Genomic DNA, 26,671 nt, shown 5'->3' on the forward strand with positions numbered 1-26,671 from the left:
CAAGATTTTGTACATAAAGTTCTCCAAAGTATTTTTTTTTTTGTGATCCCCAGTTCCCCATACAAAGAGAACAGAAGGGAAGAAAGAGAGTTAAAACCAATAATAATAAAAACAAAAGTTTAAAAATCCAACCCTTTCCTCAAATGGACCAGCAGTCTGCAAACCAACTAGTTCTTCCTATTCCCAGAGGTGGCTTCCACAGAAGCATTTTCTTTTACTATGCATCCACTGTAGAGTTTCTTTTCTGCTTGGCTGGGCAATCAGGTATTCAGAGCATAATGTAAATGCTCAGAACACAGAGGCATGAAAACTTGCCAGACAGAAACTCCAAGCGAAGGATTAACATTTCTCCCCCTGCCCCCCCCCCCAATCCCGCTCTCCCATGCTTCCCCCTTCCATTCCCGTCTCACCCAGCCCTCTTTCCCCATCCTCCCCCTCCGCATCTCCATCCCGGCCGCGGGTGCCGAGCCTGACCCCCACCGGCGGCTGCAGGGAGGCCGAGCCGGGCTCAGCCCCAATGCCCAGGGGGTGCGGAGCTCCGCTGCCCTTGGCTCGGCAGCCTCTGCTCCAAGCTCCATCCTCCTCTGTGCTTGTTGCTGGTTTTCGTTTTATATATTAAGGAAAAAAAAAAAAAAAAAAAGGGCAAAACACAACAACAAAAAGAAAAAAAAAACCAACAAAACAAAACCTCTTTATTTCCTGCTTCGCCGCAGCGGCCCCGAGAATAGAAGCCTTGACACATCAAATTCTGGGAGCTCACCACTCACCAGGGCTGTGATTCCTGGTCCAAGCGGTGACGAAGGAGAATCACCTCACAGTCTCTGGAGAGTGGCAGGGCTTGGCTGCGAAGCGCGCCCTGTGCCGATGGGCTTTTTGAGTTCTCTCTGTTCCAGGGTGAGTGCCGAGTTAGAGAATTAGGGAGGGGAGAGGTGGGAAGGAAAATCACTGGAGCCTCTTACGATCAAACTTCCACTAAGCAAGAGGAAATGTCTTATAAATAAACAACAGCAAGAGAAACAAAAAAATCCATCCCGTCCTGCCAGAGGAATGTACATTATTGTCTCTCGACGGAAAACTTTACACCACACCAGAAAAGCAAGAAAGCAGCCATGTCTCCTGAAGCTACCCACTCTTGGGGGGGGGGGGGGGAGAGGCAGGGAGGGGAGGAAAAAGAGGAGGGCAACACAAACTTAAAAAAACCCATAATATTGGGAAGTTCATGCCATTTCCCAGTAGGCAAACAAAACTGGCCAGATTCAACAGACGTCACTAGTCCAAGGTTTCACGCAGTGCTAAATTTCCTCAGATCTGATCATCGCTCGGCCATTAGGACGCATTCAGAGAGGAAGTTCAAGGCAAGGGGAAAGAGGAGAAGGTCACAGCATTTAGATGCGTGCATACGCATCTGTATGTATGTATGTGTATATTTATTTATGCACAACATGAACATTTTATGATGACTATTTATAGGAATATTTTTACTGGTTTTAAAACCCGAGGTACATGAAATTCTCTTCTCTTGTACCTCCCCGTAATTTTTGAGCTTTATGGCCTGGAGTTCCAGGTCCTGCCTTCTCATCTCACAAGACTGCAACTGTAGTCTACTTAAAGCTAACATTATCATACTGCAGCTCACAAGTGACATGAGTTCAGTGATTTCAGTGCAGTCCCTAAGCTTTGCAAAAAAAACTATCGCCTGATTTGGCACAAGGCAAGGCAAATAGCAGCCTCTTTATGAGGAACTACAGATGGCAATTGAAAGAGTAATTCAAATAATTTATCAAGCACATTTGGAGACCTAGAATGGGGGATGGCCTGAGTCTACAAGAAACCAGGATGCTACAAGTCATTATTAGGGAGCTTATTAAACCGTCCTCGCATGTAGAGGACTGGAAGCTCACAGATTGCAGATGAGAACCAAGGTGCTTGCAGTGCTGCATTTTGGTTCATGACCAGCGAAGCAGAGTACAGCAGGTGAGGACCTACTTCAGAGAAGCTGGGCAAAAGACCCAAAAGTTCATGAAATAACTGAAAATGCCCTGCTCGTTTCAACCTGCACTTTATTTCTAGGGCATGCTTCCATTTGAGACAGAGCTGCAACACCGAATGTGCATAGCACCCACCCCAAAACCCAGCTTCCCAAACCTAAGAAAAATTGCCTAATCTGTCAAATTCCTGAGCACTACTGTATTTGTGAGGCACAAACAAAAACATGTTTTTTAAACTAATTAGTTTTACATCTGTGTGTTCTTTGCTGGCGAAGCAATGCTGTCACAGACTCCTGTTAGCAACAATCAGTCTACCATGCAGGTGGATAAGGCAGAGACAAGCTGAAGATTGAAGTATGGTTGAAAATAAAAGCAGAGAGCCTTTAATGCAAAATTTATAGTAAATCACAGCTCCTTCAGGCTCAGATCTTTTGGGGAAGCTATTGATAAAGCATTTCTAAATCTACATTACCAAGGTGATCTTAATAAAGTAAAAGAAGGAAGCGTTTTCAAGAGAATTCTTAAGACAGTAGAAGTGACATTACTGATAGAGCACTGTGAAGAGGGGGGGAGAATCTGATTTTACCAGACTAATCGGCAGCTTGTAAATCTGCCCATCTACTCATCTGTGCTGATACCAGAGGTCCCAAGCCTGAAAGGACTCTGGGCAACGGAGAGAAGCTGTCAGCTGATCTGACCTCACCAAGAATTGCTTTGCTCACTTACGGATCAGCTCGTCGTTCACCCTTTGCTACCTGTACGCTTACTAGCATTGCCAGGAATACTTAAGGAAATTGAGGCAAATTTGAGCTCTTTCAAATGAAACCTTATTACTGAGAGGTGTCCAGAGAGCAAGAGTGGAATGGAATTTGAAAAACTTACTCCTGTCCACACTGAGAGAAACCTTCAACATTGCTAAGCAGGCAACACAATTAGCAGGGACCTTAGGTTCCAATACCTCAGCTGCCTTAGGGGATTCACACAGGTGGAAGTGAGGGCCCTCTGTGTTTAATAAATCATTTGCTAAACAGTCCAGGGATCAATAGCAGGCATTAAATTAAGCAGTCTTATTATTTAGTATCATTAAGCATTAAGGATGGCTGTACGATAAAAACAAGGAGCAGAGAACCAAATAAATTCTCTCTCAAAAAAACCCTATGAAGTTTCTGAAAATTAGACTAAACAAAAAACCCCAAACACATGAAGCAAACAGATCATGCAACTGCGATCAAAATCACAGCAAATTCCAACTGCCTGCCTGTCAGCACAGGCTATTTCCATTCCAGCTTTCAGGAGACTGAATTGTGCCATTCCTGCTTCACTACCGTGAACAGTGGCCACGGCCTCCGAACTACAAAATAGTCAGAGCCAGGAGGACAATCATTTTCCTCCGATTTTTTATTTTGACATTTCCCATTTGTGCCCTTTTTCAAAGTTTTAATTTGGTGAAGGCACTTTTCAGCCTGTCTTTGAACAGGTCACTAATAACTCGGGATGCAAGATCTCATATTTCATTTTTTTGCTGCTGCCACCACTAAATATTTCATTTACCTTGAGTACAGCAGGCCACTCTGGAAGGCTGGGGCTTTTTTTTCCTCTCTGCAATACTGTTTACAGACTAGTTTCTGCAATTCTTTATTTGCATTAGGCTAGTTTGATCCTACCTGCTCAAGTAAAAGCAGTGGACTGCCTACAGAAATACTTTCATTGTTTATGTAGCTTGGTGAGGCAGCCCTACTGATGTTCCTTCTTCTTGGTACCAATATTCAAATAATCAGGAGTCTTGGGAGGTTATACCTCATTAAAACACATGCTATTTCTGTAATATGTATCTGTTCTGTATTCTGCAATATTCACAACGGCATTACACACACAAATCCAAACATATACATCTGTATGCACTGGCATATATATAAATAAGATTATTTAATTATATGTACCCCCTGACTTGGCTGCTAGCCCTTGAACTCGAAGACTGATGTGTCTGGCTGCAAATCCACATACGCACACACAGAAAACACACGGTTAAAGAGAATCCTTTTAAAAATGGCAGTAGGACCTAAAGGTTTCTCTGCTTGCCTTGCACCAGCCTAGAGAGGACGAGCCTCAAAAAGGCTGATGCTCTCCCCTCTCTCAGCAAAGTAAGGGGGAGGAAACCCAGTAGAGGCAGGATAGTGCTTGGAGACCTTGACTTTTCCCCCTTCCCCTCCACACTGCCCAGGCGCTATGCTTAGAGACAAGCCACGCTGCAGCCAGACCTCGGGAGCAGCTGCAGGTAAGCACAAGGAGGTTAATTCAGCTTTTTGCTCCATTAACCTCTGCTCCACCCTCATGACACCCTAGTAGAGGAAAGACGGTGAGATGGTGAGGGCAAGAGAGCCAGACACGTGCAGCAGGCCGGGTAGCTGCACTACAAGGGGGAGTCACACCGTGATAGGGGCTGCCTCTGCATCCTGGGCTTCACAGCATTTGAAGACCACGTTTCCTTCACTCCTGCCCTCATCAGCACTGAACACCTGCAAGGGAAGCTTCATGACAGTTCCCTGCAGCTTTCCCCTCTGCTCTATGCGCCTCTATATAGGAACAGATACACAGCCTTTGGCAGTGGGTGCAAACAGATGAGATAAACAGAGAGAGATGAGATAAACCTAGTGGAAAAGTCTTTTCCAGATGTAGTGTCTCTGTCTATAAATAGGTATTCTCCTAGTATCCTCCAGATGCAAGCACAGAGTCGAGATTTTGTTGTTTCGTACAAAGCAATTAAAATGTAACAACCTCTCAAAATCTTCCTTTATTAAAAAAAATAGGTCACGGACACAGAAGCAGTCAGTCATGGTTTGGAGTGGGCAAGCAAACAATTTTCAGCTGATTGTGCCCTTGTTTTTGTAACTAGCTTTTCTGCTGTGACCCGCTATACTTACCCTGTCTGCTGTGCTAACCAGCAACATGCCTTTTTAATCTGCCTTCCTGGGGTCTGCATTTGATTACAGCATTCATGTTCTATTTAGATTCTTTTGAATCATGCCCTGTGGTGCTAGCACGAAAGGTGTTATTTATAAAATGAAATTCTGTTGTATTGCAACTTGGATTCAAAGAGGACAAGTAATATTAAATACTTACTTTATTTAATAATATCTTGGATTTATTAACTCAATTTCATTACAAGATTAGAGACGCTAACCTGGAGGGGGTTATTAACTAATAAACAGGCTTCAGGCAACTTTGCCCCATATAAAATAAAATAAATAAAAATACATATATATGCATTTAAATTACTTCTATTTTGAGGGCTCAGATACGCACCTCTAGCTCGAAAGAATGGTCTTCTTGATAAACAGCATTGCAGAAAGCTCTTGGTTGGAACCTGCTAAGCTCACGGTGCCTTTAGGACAACAGGCATCCATGCACAGCAGCTATTCCAAGTGACCGACCCTACTCAGTTGGTTTCATCCCAAGTGGGATGCATTCTACCACTCAAGCTTTGACAGAACTGATGCAAGGCTGCAGCTACTTCAAACCACTGCGGGCAGCACACCAGAATCCATGAAACTCTGCCAACCCATCTGACCCTCCTTGACTTACCCAGCACCACAAGGCTCACACTTGTGAGCTATTCCACAGCTCTTACTCTCTCATCATCAGTCCTGCACATTGCAGGGCATACCATGATGCACCTCAAGCATTTGGGGAAACCCACAGGCAACATGCTACTTCTCCCTGAACAAGCTCCTAGGCTATCAAAGAACTTCTCTTTCCAGAAGGAGAGGGCATAGAAAAGTGCCTTTGTACATGGTATGATACAACTCTGTATTCTGATGCTTAGCTCTTCACAGTAACTTAGATACACAAAAAACTGGGGTGCATCTTCTATTCAGTCGGACACCACCCAACTAGCAGCTGAACTTAACTGCAGTCTCTTTACCTAATGAGCTGAAGCACATTTGTTAGCATCCCAACCTAGGGATTCGGTCCAAATTCACAGAAGGTTCAAAGCTTCCTAAGAGTACAAGAATACTGGAGATGCAATTTTTTGTCCATTCCCTAAATAAAGCTAATAAATGCTAATACACTTAAATCCCTCTTCTCTGAAACACTCTATGACAAGACATAACTTATGTGACTTTGAACCTGTCAGGTCCACAATAAAGCCTGACATGGGAAAATAGCACAGTATCAATGTCATAGATACTACAGGCTGGGAATTCCCACTTGGAGGTGCATGGCTGCTAAAAGCTTTCACCCCACATCTGTTGCACAGTTAGCTGTGAGTCACCTGCAGTCAGCTTCATTAGACCCGAGGTGTCACTCAAATAAGACAAGCTATTGCTAGAACAAGAGAAATCAGATTTTTAAGCGTTTGATAGATTAAAAGGAAAGTGTCACGATATGTTAAATGGATATTCAAATACTTTAGGTCTCAGTTTTCAGCTACTTACAGATCGTATGCCTTTGCTTAAAGCTGGATGGTAGGCAGAGACCAAAAATAAAGGGCGAATGATTTTTTTTCACTCATGTGGTGTTGTTCACTGCAATGACTCAGTGAATATAAAATCCAGTGCATGAAGATCATGAAAAGACAGAAATACTTAATGAGTTAAATCTGTCCAGAAGCAGATTTGAATTCAGAGTGATCTCTCAAATTGAGGAGAGAACACCTACAGCATGGTGGTGCATAGATATTCTCAAGAGAAGCTGAGGTTAAGTAACAGAACTGTATGGAGAAGAGGTTAATTTGGGTCAAAAATGAAGGGAGATTGAGAAACAGATTTATGGTGAAACTTTCAAAGGCAGAAGCAATAATTGCACCCGCAAAAGGCATGTGCATCATTGCTACAAACAAAAACACATGCTTGGACTCTCTACAGGCAATCTGGCATCTATCTCCCATTCCCTCCCTCCTCCTGACCCTGAGACCTCTCTCTCTGGAATTTTGTTCCATGAATATTCCATAATACTCTGCTCAGCTCCTATTTTCATGAAAAGTCAGCATTAGCTAATACGTGGAAGTTCACAGCATTACTGTCAATCAGTGGTTGGTTTCCATGAGAATGGAGACAGATCTCAACTGAGAAAAACAGTGAGGTTCAGGCACAAGTGATATTCAGTCTACATATGTTATGTATATACACCACTCTGAAACTACTGAACCAACTTGTTTGGCATTTGATTTATTACCAGATTCTCAAGGGTATCTACGAAATAAGCTAAGTTTAAACAACATTCATTTGGGTCATTTTGTAGTGAGGCAGAAACAAAATGTATTACTGGATGTCTTAGGAATACTGTTATTTATTATTATTCTCTCTTTCCTCACTTCTGTCTATATGCTTAAAATCACCATTAAAAAAGAAAAAAAAAGGACTGAGGCTTTTTTCTAGTTTGTCTTATGTTTGTTTGCTTATTTGTTTTTATTTCATTCTCTCCCAGGTCTCAAAGTATAACAATTTCTACCCTAAAATAATTAGTGAGAGAAAATTTTAACTGATACTGTGAAACTATCTCTGTATTACTAGTAAGAGAATGCTACTATTCCTTAACTAATGCAGTCTGTTTACAATGAACAGGCTAGGAGAGCGTAGTCCATAATGCAAGGGCACAGGGTATGCATGGGCTAGAACTTCACAAAGGCACCTTTATCTTCTACTGTATTTACCCACTCAAAGTTGCTTGCATATACTCCTCTAGAACTAAACGAAGTAAACAGTGCAAGAAAACAACCAAGTCAGTTAGCCCCTTATTTCCTTTTTTTAGGGACTCTCAAACCCAGACATGCTGTAAAATGTAAATTCTAAATTTCAAATGTCTTTAAAATTCAATAAAATTGGGTCAACAGCTTTAAAGGGAAGTGCTATGAAAATAAGGTAGCTTTGCAACTTTAATTGAAAGAAGGATTCCATTTTATACTATACCCCAAATTTAAGACTATTCAGATAAAGAGCTGTTGGGTTTACTTTTGATTAAATTAATTGATAATGAGCTTGCAGGTGGTGGGAGAGAAACACCAGCATACCCAAAACTAGACAGACACAGTTAAAAAGCCCAATTCTATACAACTGTTTCAGTGTGAGTGATCTCAAGAACAAACTAGTTCTGCAGGGACGGACAATCTGAACATGGAAACACAGGAAGAGACCTCACTGATGGAACATCACTGGGTGAAGCCTTCACAAGCTAGAAATCACTTGGTCTCTCAGAGACCCCAAGACATAAAAAGGATAAATGAAATGCCATTTGTATGCATTCTTCCATGTCTCTGCTTTCTTTCCACTCTTATCAAAGAATCAGCCTGAATGTATCTGCCTAATGAAAAATGTCCTTTCTTTTCCTCAATGAAAGCTTAAAAAGTTTCTGTGACAGACCTGTTTCTAAGGTAAACCAGAATCACACTACAGCCACACAGCAGGATAACTTTCTCTGTCTTGGTGAGATGCTCTCTTTTTGCCCATGTGAGGTCAGCTCTCACTCACAGCCCTGTAAAAGAATTTAAGAGCTCTTCAATTAACCAATATTACTAACGCAAAATTGACACTTGGTGTCCATATGGAGATGATCAGGTGCACACAGTAGGAAGCTGAAGGACCTGGTTCCAGGTTCCTGGTTCCTGCAGTTGTAATCCTGTTCTGCAGCATCCAGTGGAACCACAAGTTAAAATTTTTGTTTTAATGTGTTTCCATCCAGCATTCTATGGAAGGATCAAGGCCCATTACAACCACACTACATGGCAGAACAAAGCCAGTCTTACCCAGGGGCAAAGGCTTTATCCTCTCTCTCAGTTTCCCCAGGTGTCAGGCCTGAAGAGTCATTCTTTTGCACTGAATAGGGATGCCTTGGGAATTATCTACTTAACATCCAGATAAAAAAAGGCTCAGAATGGCAAAGTACTGTGGGGCTGAGAGTAGGCTTGCTGCAGTAACATGGCTGTTGCCAGTAGGCAGCAGGCAGCACAGACCTCATGAAAGATCACTCATGTTGATTTTAAGTTAGGTTCATTTTTGTGCCTGTTCTGTAGGCCCCTAGAGATTAAATACAGCTGAGTGCTATTATACAGTTAGCTCCAGCGAATGAAAAATACACTCTTTTAGCAGGTTTATTCCTTTATCAATTACTACTTTAAGAGACTTGTACTGTATTATTTTATATTGGCCAATTGTAAAAATAATTTATTCCCTGAAGAGTTTTATTCCTTTAACATTTCAAATTTTTGTTCAGTGTTTACCATGTGACCATTTCTGACAGATGCTGAAAGGAATGCTTTATTAAAGGACCTAATACAGCTCCTTTTCCCAGGTTTATTTTGACCATGTTTGAAATAAAAGACCTGGATAAGTTTTCTAGTACTGCAGACAGCTTACGAAGATTCTTCTGCTTGCGTTAGTGCATTTTCACTATGGGAAAAAAGAGATCCTGTCCAGATTTCTGGTAAAGCACCACACCTCTGTTCTTCTATGTCCTCTATGTCTTCTTTTCTTAACTTTCCTCCTACTGAGGGTTCTATAAAATAAAGCATTAATTCCTTCCAGACTACAAACCCAGTAGAAGAGCCGTTGAAAGAAAACCTGTCAAGCAAGCATAAAGCCACTACACAGCTAGCAGGAAAGCATGCTCAAACACTATTCAATGACTGACATTATCAGGTAGTTCTGTGACTTAGTTCTCTGTAGCTTAGCTCTTAGTTCTCTCTATGTAGCTCAAACCACAATGAAAATAGCTGTCATAATGAGGAAGACGTCCAGTTGGATTTAAAAGGGCAAATTTATTTTGCATTTGAGAACATATGTAGGAACCCAGATCATGTTCCGCAGAGATGTCACAGAACAGGGTGACACCATTATGCATGCCTCAGCTTTGGTCATGCACAGTCCATGATCAAGTAAGGATGATGTTCAAACTTAAACAGGGGAAGTTTAGATTGGATATAAGGAAGAAGTTCTTTACTGTGAGGGTGGTGAGGCACTGGAACAGGTTGCCCAAGGAAGTTGTGAATGCTCCATCCCTGGCAGTGTTCAAGGCCAGGTTGGACAGAGCCTTGAGTGACATGGTTTAGTGTGAAGTGGCCCTGCTCATGGCAGGGGGGTTGGAACTGGATGATCTTAAGGTCCTCTCCAACCTTAACTACTCTATGATTCTACGGTCACCTAAGGATGAATAGGAGAAAGAACAGGGCATGCAGGAGAGCAGAGCTGGCATTTGAGCACTGCTGAAAGAGAAGTAGGCTTTTGTGGAGTGTTGCACAGACTCAAAACCTTTGCTGCTCAACAGAAGATGTTGATTTCACTGCCAATTCATTAATTCAGATCAGACGATGAAGGGTATCCTGAAGTTCACAAACCCTGTTAATGACGTGGGGCGCAGCACAGACTAACCCTGGAGCTGTTAAAATGAAAACACGCCATATTCGAGGTTTTGTACAACTTCAGCACAAACCCGGGAGGCCTTAAAGTCTCATTTGAGTTGTGCTTTGGGTGGCTAAACTCAAGCAAACTTTGGGAGAAAAGACTGGCAAAGCTCATAGCCATCAGCTTTCATCAGCAGTTGTCAAAGTAGCTTACAAAGGGATTTCCTATTTTATGAGAGCAAAACTAGTACAATGAGGGTATGGCTTGTTCAAGATCATTTAGCATACCAGCAGCAGAGCAGGGACAGAACTCAGATTACTTGTGGTCTAGGCCACCATACTTCCCACTAGACACAAAGTTTGAAGAAAATGGATGCTGCAAATTAGCAGTGAAGTTTTGTACAACTCTGATCAGCAGCCACAGACACCCCAGTCCCCCCAGACACCTCCTGCTGCTCAGTCACCTAAGTTTATTCACTAGGTCTGGATGAAAAGAAGTCCATTACTAACTGGAATGACTTGTGTCAATCTTTAGCCCTTTAAAACGCTGACTAATTTTAGACTTGCTGTGGTTAAATACATTTGTAAACTATTAAAAACAGTCTCCTGGTACATGGAAAACATATGGTTTCAACGTTATTTCTTCATGAAGGCCTGTTTCTTCAAAGTTTCCTTTAGTTATACACTAAGCTTGTTTGCTATTCAGAATGCTTATTTTTATAACTATTTCTCCTCCTTTCCACAGCTATTTACTTAAATGATATATATATGCATAAGTGTATATCTATATTAAAAACACATATGTTTAATGACTGAAAATGTAACTATATGGTGCTAGTCAGAAAAGCATAAAAACTGCATGTCCTCAGGAACACACGCCCTCTCACAGCTGGTGCACTGTAAGTTTGCTCAGTTTGCTCATCTGCAGTCTTAATTTCTTATGCATTTGGTTAATACATTAAAAAGCATGGAACAAGACAGCCTGCCCAGTCTGAGACCTACGTATACGTTCAGAAAGAATCCCTGCATTTCATTGAGCCAGCAGCCTACTAATGAAGAATATCCACTGTTTCCCCACTAGCCCTAATATACTAAGCTATAGCTGCCCTGTTTTAACCATTTTTTCCTGGGACTGTTCTCTGTGTCAGGCTATAATCTCCTTTTTTTGGCTAGCTCTACAGCCACTTGAAGGAAACTGTGTTTATCTTGGGTATCTTGCTTGAAGGAAGCTGTGTTTATCTCGGATATCTTGCTTGGCAATGCAGACTGCTCTTGGGTAAGCAGTTAATCTTAACCTCATTTTGCACTTGATGGTTGGAAGGGAGACATACAGCAGGCAAGACTAGGCTAGTGTTAACTGGGAAAACAGTCATCCCTGACCAATGTTTGGAGCAGGGCGCAAAACCAGGAACTACACAAATTCCATCATCCTTTGGAGAAAAATTAAGCATGAGGAAATTTTCACCAGGTGAGTGAGCTACAATAAGCATCACTTGCTCAGTTCTGAAGAACAACAGGCCTGGCCTAACACCAGGCCTGAATACATGAGAAGTGGAGAAGGAGAGCATTGCTTATACCAGGAAGAAAGGTTGCTTTAAAGAAATCAAGAACCATATCTCTAGGAAACACGCTAGACCAAGGAAATTAAATTATATTTAAATTAAATTAAAGTTAAATTATGAAAACAGCTGAGAGAAGTGACAGGAGAAACCAGAAACAGAATTGGAAAACATAGTGACAAAAACGCAGGCTATAAGTTGGGTTCCATAGTGCATTGCTGGATGAGGAAAAGCAAAAGCCAAACAGGACCGTAAATTCATGTCAGATATTAGCTGCATTGCTTAATGAACTATTACAACATGCTCAAATACTATGACTGCAGAATGATAATCTATAAAATAGAATTGAGTATTTTCATTTTGAGGCATGGTGGGTTTCTTTGCATTTTACTCTTCTTCAGGTTGAAATTCTTTCTTTCAGTGTCAATTTATGTCACCAAGACTGGACCTAACCGGTGCTTAGGCATCTTGTTTGCACAAAGGAATCTAAAATATTGCTCATGCCAGTCTGGATACAACTACAGAGGTCAGAAGGAAATAGTGGTCCACCAAATCAAAATGAATCAATATACGGGTCAAACAGTCTGCCCAAGTAGCATGGTTTTACCTCCAAAGTAATGTAAGCCATAGAATTTCACTTGGTTATGTCTGCATTCAATCCATAAGGTGAGAGACTTCTTTGAATTGTGAGAACAGAAGGAAAACTATAGGTAAGAAGAGAGAGCAAGGAAATGAGAGCTTGACCTGGCATGGGAGAATGACTTACAGTTAAGAAGATGCAATGAAGGGAGAGAAACACTTAAGAGAGTAAGGGGCTGTACACGGAGTGGTGGTACTTGCAAGAGACCTGATAAATCTGTAATGTAAATACAAAGAAGACAGCACTAAGACAGCAAAAGGATAAAAAAAGATAAAGACAATTTCCTTTCATACCCAAAATTGACCAGGGATGTAGTAACTGTAATACATACTTGTTAGGTGAGCACACCTGAACTATCATGCGTGAATTCTGACCTCCTGCTTGACGTAAAATTAAGTTTCAAAAAGAGAGAAAGCAAAAATTAACTTGGCCTCCAGATGGGATGCTGAAAGAAGTACTGCTTTCTTTATTTGTCCATGCAGATATTTGTCACTCCTGCTGGAACCGTATGAAGGACAATTACTTCAAGTGTAATGAAATGAGTGCCCTAATGTGAACACTTTCAAACACGAGATCCATCACGCCTTGACAAACTGTAATGCCAGAACCCTTCGCCATTGCTGCTCTGTCCGGAAACTGCCCTCAAATATTCGACACATTCCTGGAATTAACAAATAAGTGCTGATTTGGCCTGGCTGGTTGCTGCCTGGTATCCCTGGCTGGCACTGCCTTACAATGGGTGGCATTGTTATGCTGCAGCAATTCTCTTGCTTTTCTTCTTGTATTTCCCAGTGCCAGCAAGAGGAAGACTGATTCATTTCAACTAATGTGATCCTTAAATCGAAGATATGACTCATTTTAAGGAAGCTTTTGTTGGATGCTTTGTCTATCAGACCATGCATACTTTAGATTATTTGGCTTCAATAGATGATATAATCAGGCAGGCACAACCATTTTGGCTGAACTCAGGTAAGCATTTTTGTGTTGAAAAGCTGGACATGAACAAACAGTTATAGTGCACCCTCATCTAAAGTCTATGACCAAGCCTTTCTGTGCTATCTGGGAAGAGCTGCACAGTACAGCATGTTAACTTCTTTGAAAATGATAAAAAGCAAGTAAAAAGGACAAAAAATCGTTGTCGATCCCAAGTCAGTGAAGCTGCAATGCTCAGAATTTGCTTTATGCAATATACATAAATGCCAGGTCACAACGCAAAAAATGGAGCTTGTAACACATCACTAAACTTGGAGCTGCTTGCTGGACTAAACAGAATAATGTATTTCAAACATCTCTTTAATTAGTAAAACTAAATGCAATATGACTCTGCTTTTTAAAACTCACAGAGACAGAGCTAAGTTTCAGGTAAAGTTCACCAGGATGCCTATGGAAAACACCAGTCCAGGATCATACTGTTTGCTTTCCTATCCATGCCTTTCCACAACTAGCTTTTCCAAAATCCTTCCAAGTGTTCCTTAGTCAAGGCTCACAATGGCTCTTCGAGATGGGAAAACAGTGGCAAAAAAAGTGATGTGCTCTACTCAAGGCCACAAAAGGAAAACATTGTCAGAGACAGCACTATTAGAAACCAGGATTAGCAGAACTCTTTCTTGCATCTGAAACATGTTTTCATTATCATGGAAGTGACTGCTCAGATCATCCACATTTCTTTCAGACAAATACAGTCCTAATCCTATTATTCAAAAGTCTCTGGAAAGAACAAATTTTGCAAGGCAGGTACGTAACACACACAGTCCTTTTACAGAGAGGAAAGAAGGACTATGATGGATGTTCAAATTGCCTTCAAACTTTAACTCCCAGCTCATTTGAAGTGAAGCTGCTAAATGCAGTGTTTCCCTTTGGTGCATGTAGGGATACCTGTATACTTTCATGCATTTATTCATAAACTTTACATCTACATATATTCGAGCATGCACACACATTATAAAGTGACTAACATAAAACTACTTGGCATGGTAGCAGCACTGCATACTTGAGACTTGTTCCATGAGCAGGCTCAACTCTTTCCCTGTTACAAAGAACAACTGGAAAGCATGAAAGTAGTCCTCCTGCCATCTGGGCAGGAAGACTAGCAATTACGTCTTAACAGTCCCATATAGCAGTCCAGCCCCAGAAACCCATACAGGGTTGGACTGAACTATCCTTTTCCATCTCCTGGCTAGACAGTTTAAGTTGGCCCTATGATGTACAATGAAGAGATGTGTATGTGGGTATCTGTACACACATAAAGTTTCCTGAATAACATGAGGATATATGAGGCAGATGTTCCATTTAGCCCAGTCCTTCTTCTCCAATGGAGACCAAGAATATGCATCTTGAAGGAAACATATACAACCAAAGCAAGCCTCTTATCCTTGTCACACCTTCAGATTTCCAAGGTTAAACAGGAAGGATTTTTATCCTTAGCTGTGACTTTGACCCTGTCAGCTCACAAAGTAGCAATGGGTCAGACCCAAATGCTGGATTCCAGCATTTCAAAGTTTGAAGGAAGTTTAAATCCCAGCTCACACTAAACTTGACAGACTTTTCCTGCACGCACATGCTTTTGTTTCGCTGCAGGGGATGTGTGCATTGGGGGAATTCCTCTAATACTTTTCTGCTGTAAACTGGTATTCTTTTCTTCCTTTCCATCTGATGGCACTCCCGATTTGCAGATGGGACTAATAACACATTTGGGATCCCATCCTCTATACCCACAAATGGGATTTATGTATTAATCCCACTTAATATTAGCAGAGGTACTGTGAAGAAATCTGCACTGAGAATATGACCCTAACTTTAAAAAAGAAATCAAAGCTCAGACATCTGGGACCCCTCTCACAGAGACAAACAGAGAAATGGAATGTAGCACAGCTTATTTCCCCAACAACAGAACATCTAACCTGATAAGCTCATTACAAATGACATTTTCATTTGACTCATTACAACCACATTTTCTAGGTGGTTTTGCTTTCGCTTATCATTTGTTTGGATATTCAAAAACCAAAACTGGAATAACTGACACATACTCATAGAAGGGAAAGCAATCCAATTCCATTCATTGTTTTAAATACAACAGAAAGTGATGCTGTTCCCACTGGCAGAAATGGATTGGGATGCTACCCTTCAGTCAGTCCAATGTCCGCTGCACTTGGAAGAAGGGTACAGAGAGCACCCCTAAGCATACTTTCCTCTTTCTCATTCTACCTGGAGAAGCGGAAAGAGTCTAGGCACAAGTTATTCCCACTGCCTCTAAAGGCACTGCAGCGAACTGTCTGCCTATGGGGAAACTTCAGAAAGAGCATTTAAGAGATTCCTGCAAGAAGTAAACAGTTCGTCAGAGAACAGATGGGAGGAGAAAAGACCATTTTTCCATACCCTGCACCTGCTCCAGCCTCATATAACTAGATGATTATAGCATTCCTGTCTTAAATCATTCTCAAAAGGGGACAAAGTTTAAACTTCACAAACCTCAAACCCTAATTTAACCAAATAAAATACCACTCAACCATGTCAAATGCTTTTTTATGAATTCTTAAATAAAGGCGGTAAGTTCTTCTCGAGTGAGGTATCGTATTTATTTTGACTTCAGACCTAACTCAAATCCTGCAACTCTTCATGAATAAGAAAGGGGAGAAAAAAGTATTTAGAGTGCGCTTGCCAAATCCAAACTGGGTAAATACAATTTTCTCATTGCAGTCCATTCCGGAGTTTCAACAGTGCAAGTTTTCCCCCTCTCTCCTTTAGGTTAGTGAATGATGTTCTTGTTTCTCACTCCAAAAGTGGTCCTGGGTTGTTTTTTTTTTAAAGTAGATGATGGGATATCTCTGCAGTTTCTTTAAAAATTTAAGACCCTGATTATGAAAATATGCACTCATAGACTCAGCTTACATCTGCTTAGCTATTCCCCTGTCCTACAGGACTAGTCACACAAATAGTAAGCGGTGATAAGCATTCACAAGAGCAAGACCTAAGTTTATTAGTTCTGTTAGACATTTTTCAGGTATAGAAACCTACCAAAATTCAAAATACCATTAATAGTGTTTATATTACTGACACTGCTCTGAAAACGTAACAGATATTTAACACAGAATGTATAAACATCTAACATATAAAAGGCACATGTAATGTAAACATTGCAGTATTTTAAAACGCAGTTCCCAGTGGAACCAGGACATCCCAAAGTCAGTGACACTCCTGGATTCCAGAAGAAACATACCTCCTTTCTAAGCCATTATATATTGCAAATTGTAGTATCCATCACATAATTTCTATAAGTCTTATCAGTAGCTTTCCCTGTTGTTACTACTTTTGACATCAAAAAAGCACTACTGATCAGAAAAATTAAGTTTGTTTTACGTCTTTTAAACAACAGCATAGACTACCTTCAGTAATACTCAGCTCAGAAGCACCCGCGTATACAGCCCAGACTAGGGCATACAGATGTTACTGAAAGCATTCCCACTTAGCTACATGGCCTTTGCTGCGGGCTTATTGGGAAAGATCCCAGAGCTGTAAAAATTGCACTGAAGCCAATGGAAGTTCTGGGTGTGCCATGAAATGAGAAAGGAATAGGCCCACATGGGCTTGTGCAAATTAGAAATATTCTAAACAGACTGAAAGTCTCCCACTGACACCTTAATTTGGATTTTTAAACCAGAAATTCCTTCCTCTGCTTTTCATATAATATCATCTTCATTTTGTCCTGCCTTAAACTCAGAAATCTGGTCACATACATGGTCAGGAACAGGAACATAAAAATCCAGCACTGAATCCTAAAGCACTATTGACTTTTTTCTTGGACAACATCAACAGAAGACTATCTGCTAAAAAAGAAATTCAGAATTTACCTAACTCAAATAATGGATTGACATGGTCATGGTCCACTTGACCATGACGACACAGTCCTGTGACATTGTGCCCAAAGCAGGACAACTGACACAAACCAGGACTTTTTCCATGATCTGCCAAATGTCCTTTGACCTCTTTTTAGGGATTTCCTTAGGCCTTTTGCTGGAATTCAGAACAGTTTTGAGGTCCGTTGTCAAAAATAGACACCTCACAGTGCTTCACTTTTAAATCCCAGAAACACACCTGTGTACCTGAACTGTTCTCCTCACTCTGCCAAATGCTTTGTCCTCTAAAATGATATAAAGGACTCATTTGTCAGCTTTGGCACTGCATTTTACTGCTGAAAGTACGTATTTCTAAAAATCCATAAAACCCAGCAAGTTTAACCTCAAACCAGGGGTCTATTACTTAATTGAAGAAAAGGTGTATTTCCCAGAAATATCTGTATGTCCCAACAAGCTCTTGAAGTAGGAATTCTCCTCAAAGATTACACAATAAGAATGCCACAACATTTTGTTGATGTGTACATTGCACTTTTCATTAGACAGAATCAGCACAGGCTGAAAAACATTTGTGTGGCTAGTTTATACCTATTAACAGACCAACAAAACCAACCGCCTGAGCAACAGCCAACCATGCTTACAACAATTAATTCATGCTAGGTATACGGCCAGCTGTTACGGGATGCATGGATTAATATATATACACAATATATACAGACGGCTTAGTGTCCAGCCCATGATGGAGTATGCACAAAGTGGTACTAGTGTTTATGCACAGGAAATAAAAAAACACATTTAGATTGGTATAGTTTTTCATAAACTTCATAATGTCAAACACCCTCTTTGCTAAGTGACAAGAAGACCTGCCACCAAGGAAAGCTTGTTGAATGGCACGTATCTCATGTCACCCAAAGTGCAGTTCTGAAGATTATAGTGATGTGTAATCTGCAAACGGAAAGGGCCTGAAGTAAACAGAAAATTTCTACATACAGTCTTATTTCTCTGTATAGGAGAGTGAAAATCTATCAGGTTACGGAAAAGAGTTTCTGGAAACAAAGTGTCTCTAAACTGTGAAGCAAATTCTCTAGAATAAGATAACTGAGTTTTCACTATTTGTCTATTGGTGCTTTCCTGTACACAGTTAAAAGCAAGTCTACCAGGACGCAGAAGTTATACTACCTGCCGAAAAACCCCATACACCACATAAATCATACCATCATTTAGGTTGGAAGAGCCCCTTAAGATCAGGAAGTCCAACCTCTAACGTAACACTACCAAGTCCACCACTAAACCATGTCCCTAAATGCCACATCTACACATCCCTTAAATACCTCCAGGCACGGTGACTCCACCACTTCCTTGGGGAGCCTGGTCCAATGTTTCACAACCCATTCAGCAAAGACATTTTTCCTCTTATCTAATGTAAACCTCCCCTGGTACAAGTTGAGGCCATTTCCTCTCATCCAACCACTTGTTACTATGGAAAAGTGACCAATATCCACCTCCCTACAACCACCATTCAGGTAGTTGTAAGAGTGGTAACGTCCCTCCTGAGCCTCCTTTTCTCCAGGCTAAACAACCCCAGTTCTTTCAGCTGTTCCTCATGAGACTTGGGCTCTAGACCCTTCATTAGCTTCATTGTTCTCCTTGGATGTGCTCCAGCACCAAAATGTCTCTCTTGTAGTGAGGAGCCCAGAACTGAACACAGCAGCCTCACCAGCACTGAGTACAGTGGGACAATCACTGCCCTGGCCCCGCTGGCCACACTATTGCTGGTACAGGCCAGGATGTTGTTGGCCTTCTTGGGTACCTGGGCACAAGCTGGCTCATGCTCAGTCAGCTGCTGACCAACACCCCCAGGTCTTTTTCCGCCGGCAGCTTTCCAGCCTCCTCCTTTACACAAGCAGAAATAGTCTTGGAGAGCTGTCACAAGTACTGCCTTACTTCAGACTTTATCAAGTAGCAAAAAATATAATAAGGACCTTGTGAATGTTCCTGAGCACATAAAAAGCAGCAGCAACTGAACCCCAGCTCCCCTGATCCCCGGTACTGTGTTTTCATCCAGTAAAACATTTGAGGTTTCATGCCTAGTCTGGAAATAACACAGCAACTTCTGGATAAATACAGGATCTGTATGATGATGCTGGTGGATGTTGATCTTGGGGAAGTGACTAATACTGATTTGCAGATCCTTAATGTCTGGAGCAAAACAGTCAGGAGTTTCCTTCTGTACATTGCCCCATTAGTGCCCGATGCCAGGAGTGCTCATGGCATCTATCAGCTTCAGGAGAAAAACTCAAACAACAGCCGGAAGCCCACAGAGCACAGAACAAAACCTGTGTCTTGGAAATAAAGGCCTCACCAAACCTGGAAAGTATTACAGCATCTTGCTCTCCTCAGTAGGAAGCCCTTCACCTCCATTTTAAGCATAGATACAGCAAACAAAGGTCTATTCTGTCTCCAGTGACACGGCAGCATGAGACGGTTCAAGTGTTTGCTTGTCTCTCCTCTGAGTAGGTGCCGCAGATTAGACATGCCAAGGGGAGAAGAGTGGCTGAGAGCTTCAGACTCGTTTCGGGGGTGACCCACAGAAGATACGAGTTTGCTTATGCACCGCGTCACCCCCTTGGTCTGATGAAAGCCTCTGCACCTCCCCTCCCTCCCCTCTCCTTTAATCTCTGCATGCTGCTATGCGGAAGGTGCCAACTTGAGAACAGACAGTTCTGAAAAGAAGGCAATTAAAAAAAAAAAAAGCACAGTACTTTAGAAATTTAAACAAGCCCTGTGATCAAAATAATTCATAAAGGGAAGGATTTTATGAAGTCATTTCATGAGCACACAATGCTTTTTTTTTTTGCTTTGTTTTTTAAATAAATCCGTCAGTACACATGCCAAAGCAACACATCTGAATACAATATCAGCAGACACACCCTGAATCCCCACGCCTGTGCTCTCCCAAGTTACAGCAAAAGCTAAAAGCTGGGCTTTTTGCCTACATTTTAACAATTATCTATTTATTTCTTCTCGTTCGGGTGCGTTCGTTAAAACCTCTCTTCCTCTCTCCCTCTTTCTCTCTCCTCCAAGTGCTTCTTTCCCTCTCCCTTCACAAAAAAACCCAGTATCTGAAAAATCAGATTTTTCTTTTACTAATGGTAAGCGTGCCTGTTTTAAAAAAAAATAAATACATAAAGAGATCTAACTTATAACAAATCCCTCTGGCACAAGGAAGCCTGTTCTAATCTCTCTTTATTGGGCTTGAGTGATAGTTTTGCTCAAGGAGTATTGACAGGGCTGTCCTGTTTCTCAGGCTTTCATTTTCCCCGAGTTGGAAAAAGGATACAGTGCATTTTCACATTCTCCAAGTCTGCAGTTGTTTTTATATAAGAAGCAATTTGCTTGGGTCACATCAGGTCAAATGGGAAGCCTGCCCAGCTCTTGGTTTTAAAGGAAAAACATACAGAAAGACACAAAAACACAGCAGTTTCCTTCATTAAATTCCACTCTACCTGCCATGGGCTTGCAGCCACAATGGAATTTCCCACCCTGGCTGACCATAGCTAAACTTTTATTTTTAGTTTTTTCTTTTTTCTTTTTTTCTTTCTTTTTTCCTCCCCCCTTCAAATAAAAAGTCTTATTAGCTTTCTTTCAAGGGAACTTTGAGGTAAGGGTTATTTAGAGTCGATGCGATTGTCCATTTTTAAAAGTTAATAAATTGAATAAAGGCCTACACAGGAGTGGGGCCAAATGCCGAAGCCCTTACTGAAGCCGAGATTCTGATCTCTGTTACAATGCTGTAAGTCAAAAGCAACTCTTCTGAAGCAGCTGGAGTTGTGCCTGGGTAAAAGATCAGGATCTTGCCTCAGTTTTTAACTCATTTCTCACTTTCTCAGCTGACTTCAGTGCAAGTTTGCTTGAGTTAAGACTGCCTGCGAAGCACAGCATGAAGCCTGTCTCTGCAATGTTTTAGGTGTTCTGCTGAGCTCTTCCAAACTCACAGTGGCTTCAACACTTGAAAAGGATGGCACCCAAATAACTGCCTTTCTTATTACTTAGTCATTGCAAAGTTTACCAGCACTTGGAAAGCTTACTCCCAAGGAAAAAGAAAGCAGCCACAATCCTCCCCCTGCCTCCCAAACAATCACTGAAACCCGAGGTGAAATTGTACCCTGAACTGCAAGAAGAAGATGCTGAGGGAGTGACTCAGTGTGTACGTTTTTAAGAACAATAGATCACGAAGATGCTTCATTGATTTCCTAAGCCCTAAGGAGAACCATAGCTACTTACTTTGACTATGATTTCATTGTACATACAGCCAAGGGGGGGAAACAACAACAAAAAAGGGATACATGGTGACTCAGAGGTGAGACTGTTTCTTTTAACATGCTAAAAAGGCGTTTAATTCAAATTCGGATCCACCTATCAAAGCATCTGTACCTGGCCTCCCTCTGCTGAATGCCCAGCTATTCCCACTGCTTTGCTACTAGTTTGCATTTAACTGCGAATGCTGTAATTAAGTTTGCAGAACAGTTTCCATTCAGGCTGTTTGCCCATAAACTTTCTGCAGAGTTAGTTCTCCTTCGGGCTGAAAGACTGGACTCAAATGAAGGATGCAAAGTATAAGGCAAACTGGGGGCAGGTGGAAATAGTCTAGTGCAGGATCTGCTCAGCCCTGAATCAAAAGTGGGTGGGTGGCCCCCTCCCTTTCCCACTATTTCCTCTACCCTCAAAGCTGTTCATTTTTTCTTTTTTTTTTTTTTTTTTAGAATAAATGAAAAAAAGGGGGTAAAAAGGAGAAAAAAAGAAAAAGAAAAAGAAAAAAGAACAGTTGGCTCAGTGCCCCTGTATCCTCTGTTTTCCAGACACTCATGTGTGAAACAATGGCAGTTTTGCCTGAATCAGGACTGAGGACTGCTGGACTTGGCCTTTGAATGATTTTTTGGACTTAATATCGTGACTTTCATCCAGAGATCACAAAGGGCTTTGCACTGTTTATCACACCAGGCAGACCTTTGAAGCAGTTTGAGCCATATGATAGCAGAGGCACTTCTTGCCTTGCAGTCTACTTTCCCCAGCAATCTAAGAAACAACAAAGTTTGACAAAATTTCCTCTGCTCTCTTCAGTTTCAAAGGCTGGCTAGTAGGACACTGCAAAGCTCTCTTCATTTTATTTTCCTACGGTCAAATGGTTCTTTTCTCCCTGCTCTCTCTGTTCTCTGTTTTTCTAGTTGATTCATCTATTATCCCTCTTTATATAATTAAATTTCTCTACTCAGTGTGTCATTGTGCTCAGGCCGTTTTGTGCTCTGTCACCTCCAACTCCTTTCCTTCAGAAACTCCACACCCCGATTCCTCTTTAAAGTTGCTTGCTGAAGCATTTGTTCTTTCAGCATTGCCATACGTTTATAAACTGGAGATTAGTTCACTTTGTCTGCCTTCCAAAGCCATTTGCTGCTTGAGACCATTTCATGAGCTTGTCTATTCATGTGGATAAACAACAAAAAAAAAGCCCCTCAACTATAATATGAATTAGGAAGAGGAAACAGCAGTTGCATGGAACAAATACCAGTGAGGATGAAATTAGTAACAGTCAGTTTTTAGTGATGCTGCCCCTTACTCTGATGCACCTTCGGACAGTAGGATTTCACAAGTTAGAACGATGGCAGACTTTTTTCAGTAGAACTGAGTGACCTACCATAACATTTTGCTTGCGATTCCAGCACTTCTATAGTGAAGAGTCCCTAGACTCACAAACCTTTGTCTAGATGATTAATCTGACCACTCTGCAGTTCCCCAGAGCAATCCATTATTTCCCACAAAGACTTTAAAACTTTCTACTAAACTCAGGATTCCGAAGTGATGTCTGGCTAACAGATGTGCTTGTTCTGGAACTTTCAGATATCTTCCCTCAAAACAAGAGTCTTTTCAACAGTCTGAATTCAAGTCAATGGCAAAATTCCTACTGATTTAGACAGATATGCTCAACTTTTGAAATAGGAAACTGGGCCTTAGTGTTAGACACTTTGAGTGTAACATCAGACTATATAATGAAATCCCAGTCTCCAGATGTATTTATCAAATTGTGTCAATTATTTGCAGCTTAAAACATGATAAGAGACTAAAAAACGAGGAGTTTTCAAATAGTTTACAGGAGAAATGATGGCTAAAGTTAGATATAGCCCAATTAGCTATCTTGAGCAGCAGAAGACCCACTCGATGGCCTCTTTTCCCTTGAGGTCTTTGAAGATGTGCTGTTCATGGCAGTTTCCTCAGCACACCTCCACTCCTTTACAAGGGTCTTGGGCAATTTGCAAGCCACGAACATTCTACTTCTCTGCTTTAAACCCCTTGGACCTTCCCTCTTGCAGAGATGTACAGCGCTGAAACCCTCCAGGCTTCAGGATCTAGATTCACATCTACCAGACTGGGAGGAAAATCAGATCCTCTCTATGCAATCATAAATGGTATGAAGTGGATACAAGTGAGAACCAGAACTTTCTGTGTATCTGGTGCAAACCTCTGTGTGGTTAATGGCTCATCACAGACTAATGATCTATTGGAGAGACAACCAGAAGACCAGGTTTGCCCCTAAAGTCCTAAGGAAATAGTTGCCAGTAGAGCTTTGACTCTGGTCAGGGAAACTTAGCAGCCTTAAACACCACAACTGACTATATAAATGTCTTATAATTTTATAAATGACAGCAGGAATGACTGTAATTATGTTTATTAGCAGATAAACATATCTCCACGGATTGGACTGGGGGGGCTTACAAAGCAAAACAGGAAACAGGCTCACTGAACACATCTGTGGTGCATGGTTAATCTAAGCTGAAGCCTTGTGTACATTCATTTTCTATGCCAAGCATAATCGGTATAAGATGTGATTATATTCTATCAGTTCTAGGGGTTATAGCTTGAGCAACTATAGAAAATTACCTGAAAATTATAATCATGTTAAGATATTACATGTATTTTCTTAAAATGTGTTCAGCAATTCCACCTTTTGAGTGCTTCAACAATATTCCCAGAATCAAACCTTTAAAATAAAGTCTCTCATTATCTATGTTGCTCAAGAGTTTTCTGAACGCAGAACAGAAGAAAAAATTTCAAATATGGTATAAGTTCTTCTCCTATAACCTGCCTGTGCTGCATACATTTTGATTGAAATTCCACATAATTTATTATTTTTATAACCCTCAAGAGAGTGGTAAGCAGTGGAAAGAGAAAGTGAGAGATATTAATCAGTCCCACCTCAATGATTTGGATATTTAGGATAAAATCACGGACCCACAAAGAAAACTTTTACCATTAGTTTCAGTTTATCTGGGATCTAAGCTTTCTTCTTTGCTGAAATTGTAGATAATTACTAAAGCACCTAACTGATATAGTAAGTGAGCAGAGGTAAACACTCACTAATGATAAGTTAACCAACAAAAAACCCAATATTTACCCTTTTAATTCTCTTACATCAAAAGCAACTACCCTTCCTGTCTTTAAAGCCACACACCATACTTAATCTCTATACAGCTGAAAGCCACAAGACCCATTCTACGGACAAATAAAGATACGTGGTATGGGACCGCCAAAAGCAGTTCACAGGTTGGAGAGCACAGACTCTCTCAATGGTCCTGCTGTTTTACTGCACAACTGGGCTGAGCTGAGCTTGCAGCTGGGATGCTGGGTGATTTGCTAATATTGGCCTCCCTGGTCCCCCCAGTGAGGGACGGAAATGATTCAGCAGTGCCCTGTGCCAACACAGCCCTGCTGTGCACCATACATCATCCCTTCTCAGCCCCACAAGTGGTTTAACTCAGAGTTCTCACATGCCTGAGTACAGCTACAAACTAAAATCTTTGCTATGACTATTAGGAGACCGGTAGATTAAAGGTCTGGGGGTCTCTACTGCTTGCTGTGCTGAAGGGTAGATATACCTGGGCCAGCTCAGGGCAAGCAGAAATAAGCCTCATAGGGGTCTCTAACAGGGGAGCTCCATTAGCTGCCTAACAGGGATATTTGAAGATTTTATGGAAAGCAAACAAAAAAAAAAATCAGTGCAAGGCTGACTTTGTAAGGTAGGTAAAGGCACCCAGACTTCCAAATTAAATTTCATCAGTCAACACAACTGAAATACTTAGATTTTTTTTTGCATTCCAGAACCTGCCAAAACCATCCTTTTAATTAATGAGTTATTATTCTTTTCCCAACATATGTAATTCCTGTATCAAAGAGAGCTAGCTGGGTACTATGTTTGAGATGCTGAGGCTGTATGAATTCTCTAGAAATATTCACCATTCACTCACTCAGAACAGCAAGTTTCAGTGAGATTTTCCTTGCTTTAATCGGTTTGAACTAGCTCTTTGGCATTCTGTTATAAATAATAGAAGCTACACGCTGCACTTTTATAACATCAGTCATCTATGGATCTCATAACTTAATTAAGAGGGACACTGTCAAGTTAAAAATCATATATTTTTTATTAAGTAATTTCCTTATCTATGTTACTAATAACATTTTTGGCTATTAAGCTGAAAAAATCTTCAAATCTAATTTAACATCTACTACTATCATGTATATATTATATATATATACACACACACAGCTGGTTTACTTTCTCAGATACTAAAACAGATGTGCTAGCTTTACTTTTGTTTCAACTTGGTTTCGTTTACAGATTTTCATGCATGAACAATGCTCTTCCTTCAGAGTGGTATAAACACTCCGCAAGAACATTTAAATGCAAACAAAAAATTGTATTAACACGTAAGAAAATCAAACATATGTTTTTGTTAATGTAAGACTTGCGAGGATTCCGCAACAATAAAACTTTAATTTTGGGGAAAGCTGTCTAACACTGTATGGTGGTTATTTTCACTTTCTCTAAAGGGAAGGTGACGAGTACTACTTCTGTATTGCTTAATTATAGGAGAGCACAGATCTGTTTCCTGTGAGGGAATACATCATTAATAAATTCCTTCAGCTGTATTTGAGCCTTTTCAGATATCCAGAAATGTGCTGCTGCTTCACTGAAGCTTAAAGCAGAGGTATGTTTTTGACTGGAGAAGTTAGATATGGAGAAAGTCAGCATAATGAAGCTTCTGCCCATCAAAATTTACTTTAACTGTATGCTGCTGAAACCTAAGCAGCACTTCCATAATAGGCGGACAATAGCTAAAACACTGCAGGGTCTCTTGGAATCTATAGAAATAAAGCACAACATCAAAAACTACAGTATGCGTGTTTCCAGCATGCACTTAACACAGAGGAAAACTAAGATGCATACTCAAAGTCACACAGTGAGTTGA

General features: G+C 40.9%; 1 protein-coding gene across 13 annotated transcripts in view; it reads right to left on the bottom strand.

The window, feature by feature from the left end:
* The window catches only part of ZBTB20 (zinc finger and BTB domain containing 20), a 452,154-nt gene that overhangs the window by 184,818 nt on the left and 240,665 nt on the right, over window positions 1-26,671 (bottom strand). For 2 of the 13 annotated variants that reach the window (XM_057404353.1, XM_057404351.1), the window contains one exon: window positions 768-884. The exons of the other annotated variants lie outside the window; for them this stretch is intronic. The gene's annotated coding sequence lies outside the window, so the exon portion shown is untranslated. The remainder of the gene's footprint in view (window positions 1-767; window positions 885-26,671) is intronic. 13 annotated transcript variants of the gene reach the window in all.

The sequence above is a fragment of the Pezoporus wallicus genome, unplaced genomic scaffold (genome assembly GCF_028554395.1).
Source record: "Pezoporus wallicus isolate ANWC-B61680 ecotype Strahan unplaced genomic scaffold, APGP_CSIRO_Pwel_v1 contig_5922, whole genome shotgun sequence".
Taxonomy (NCBI): domain Eukaryota; kingdom Metazoa; phylum Chordata; class Aves; order Psittaciformes; family Psittacidae; genus Pezoporus; species Pezoporus wallicus.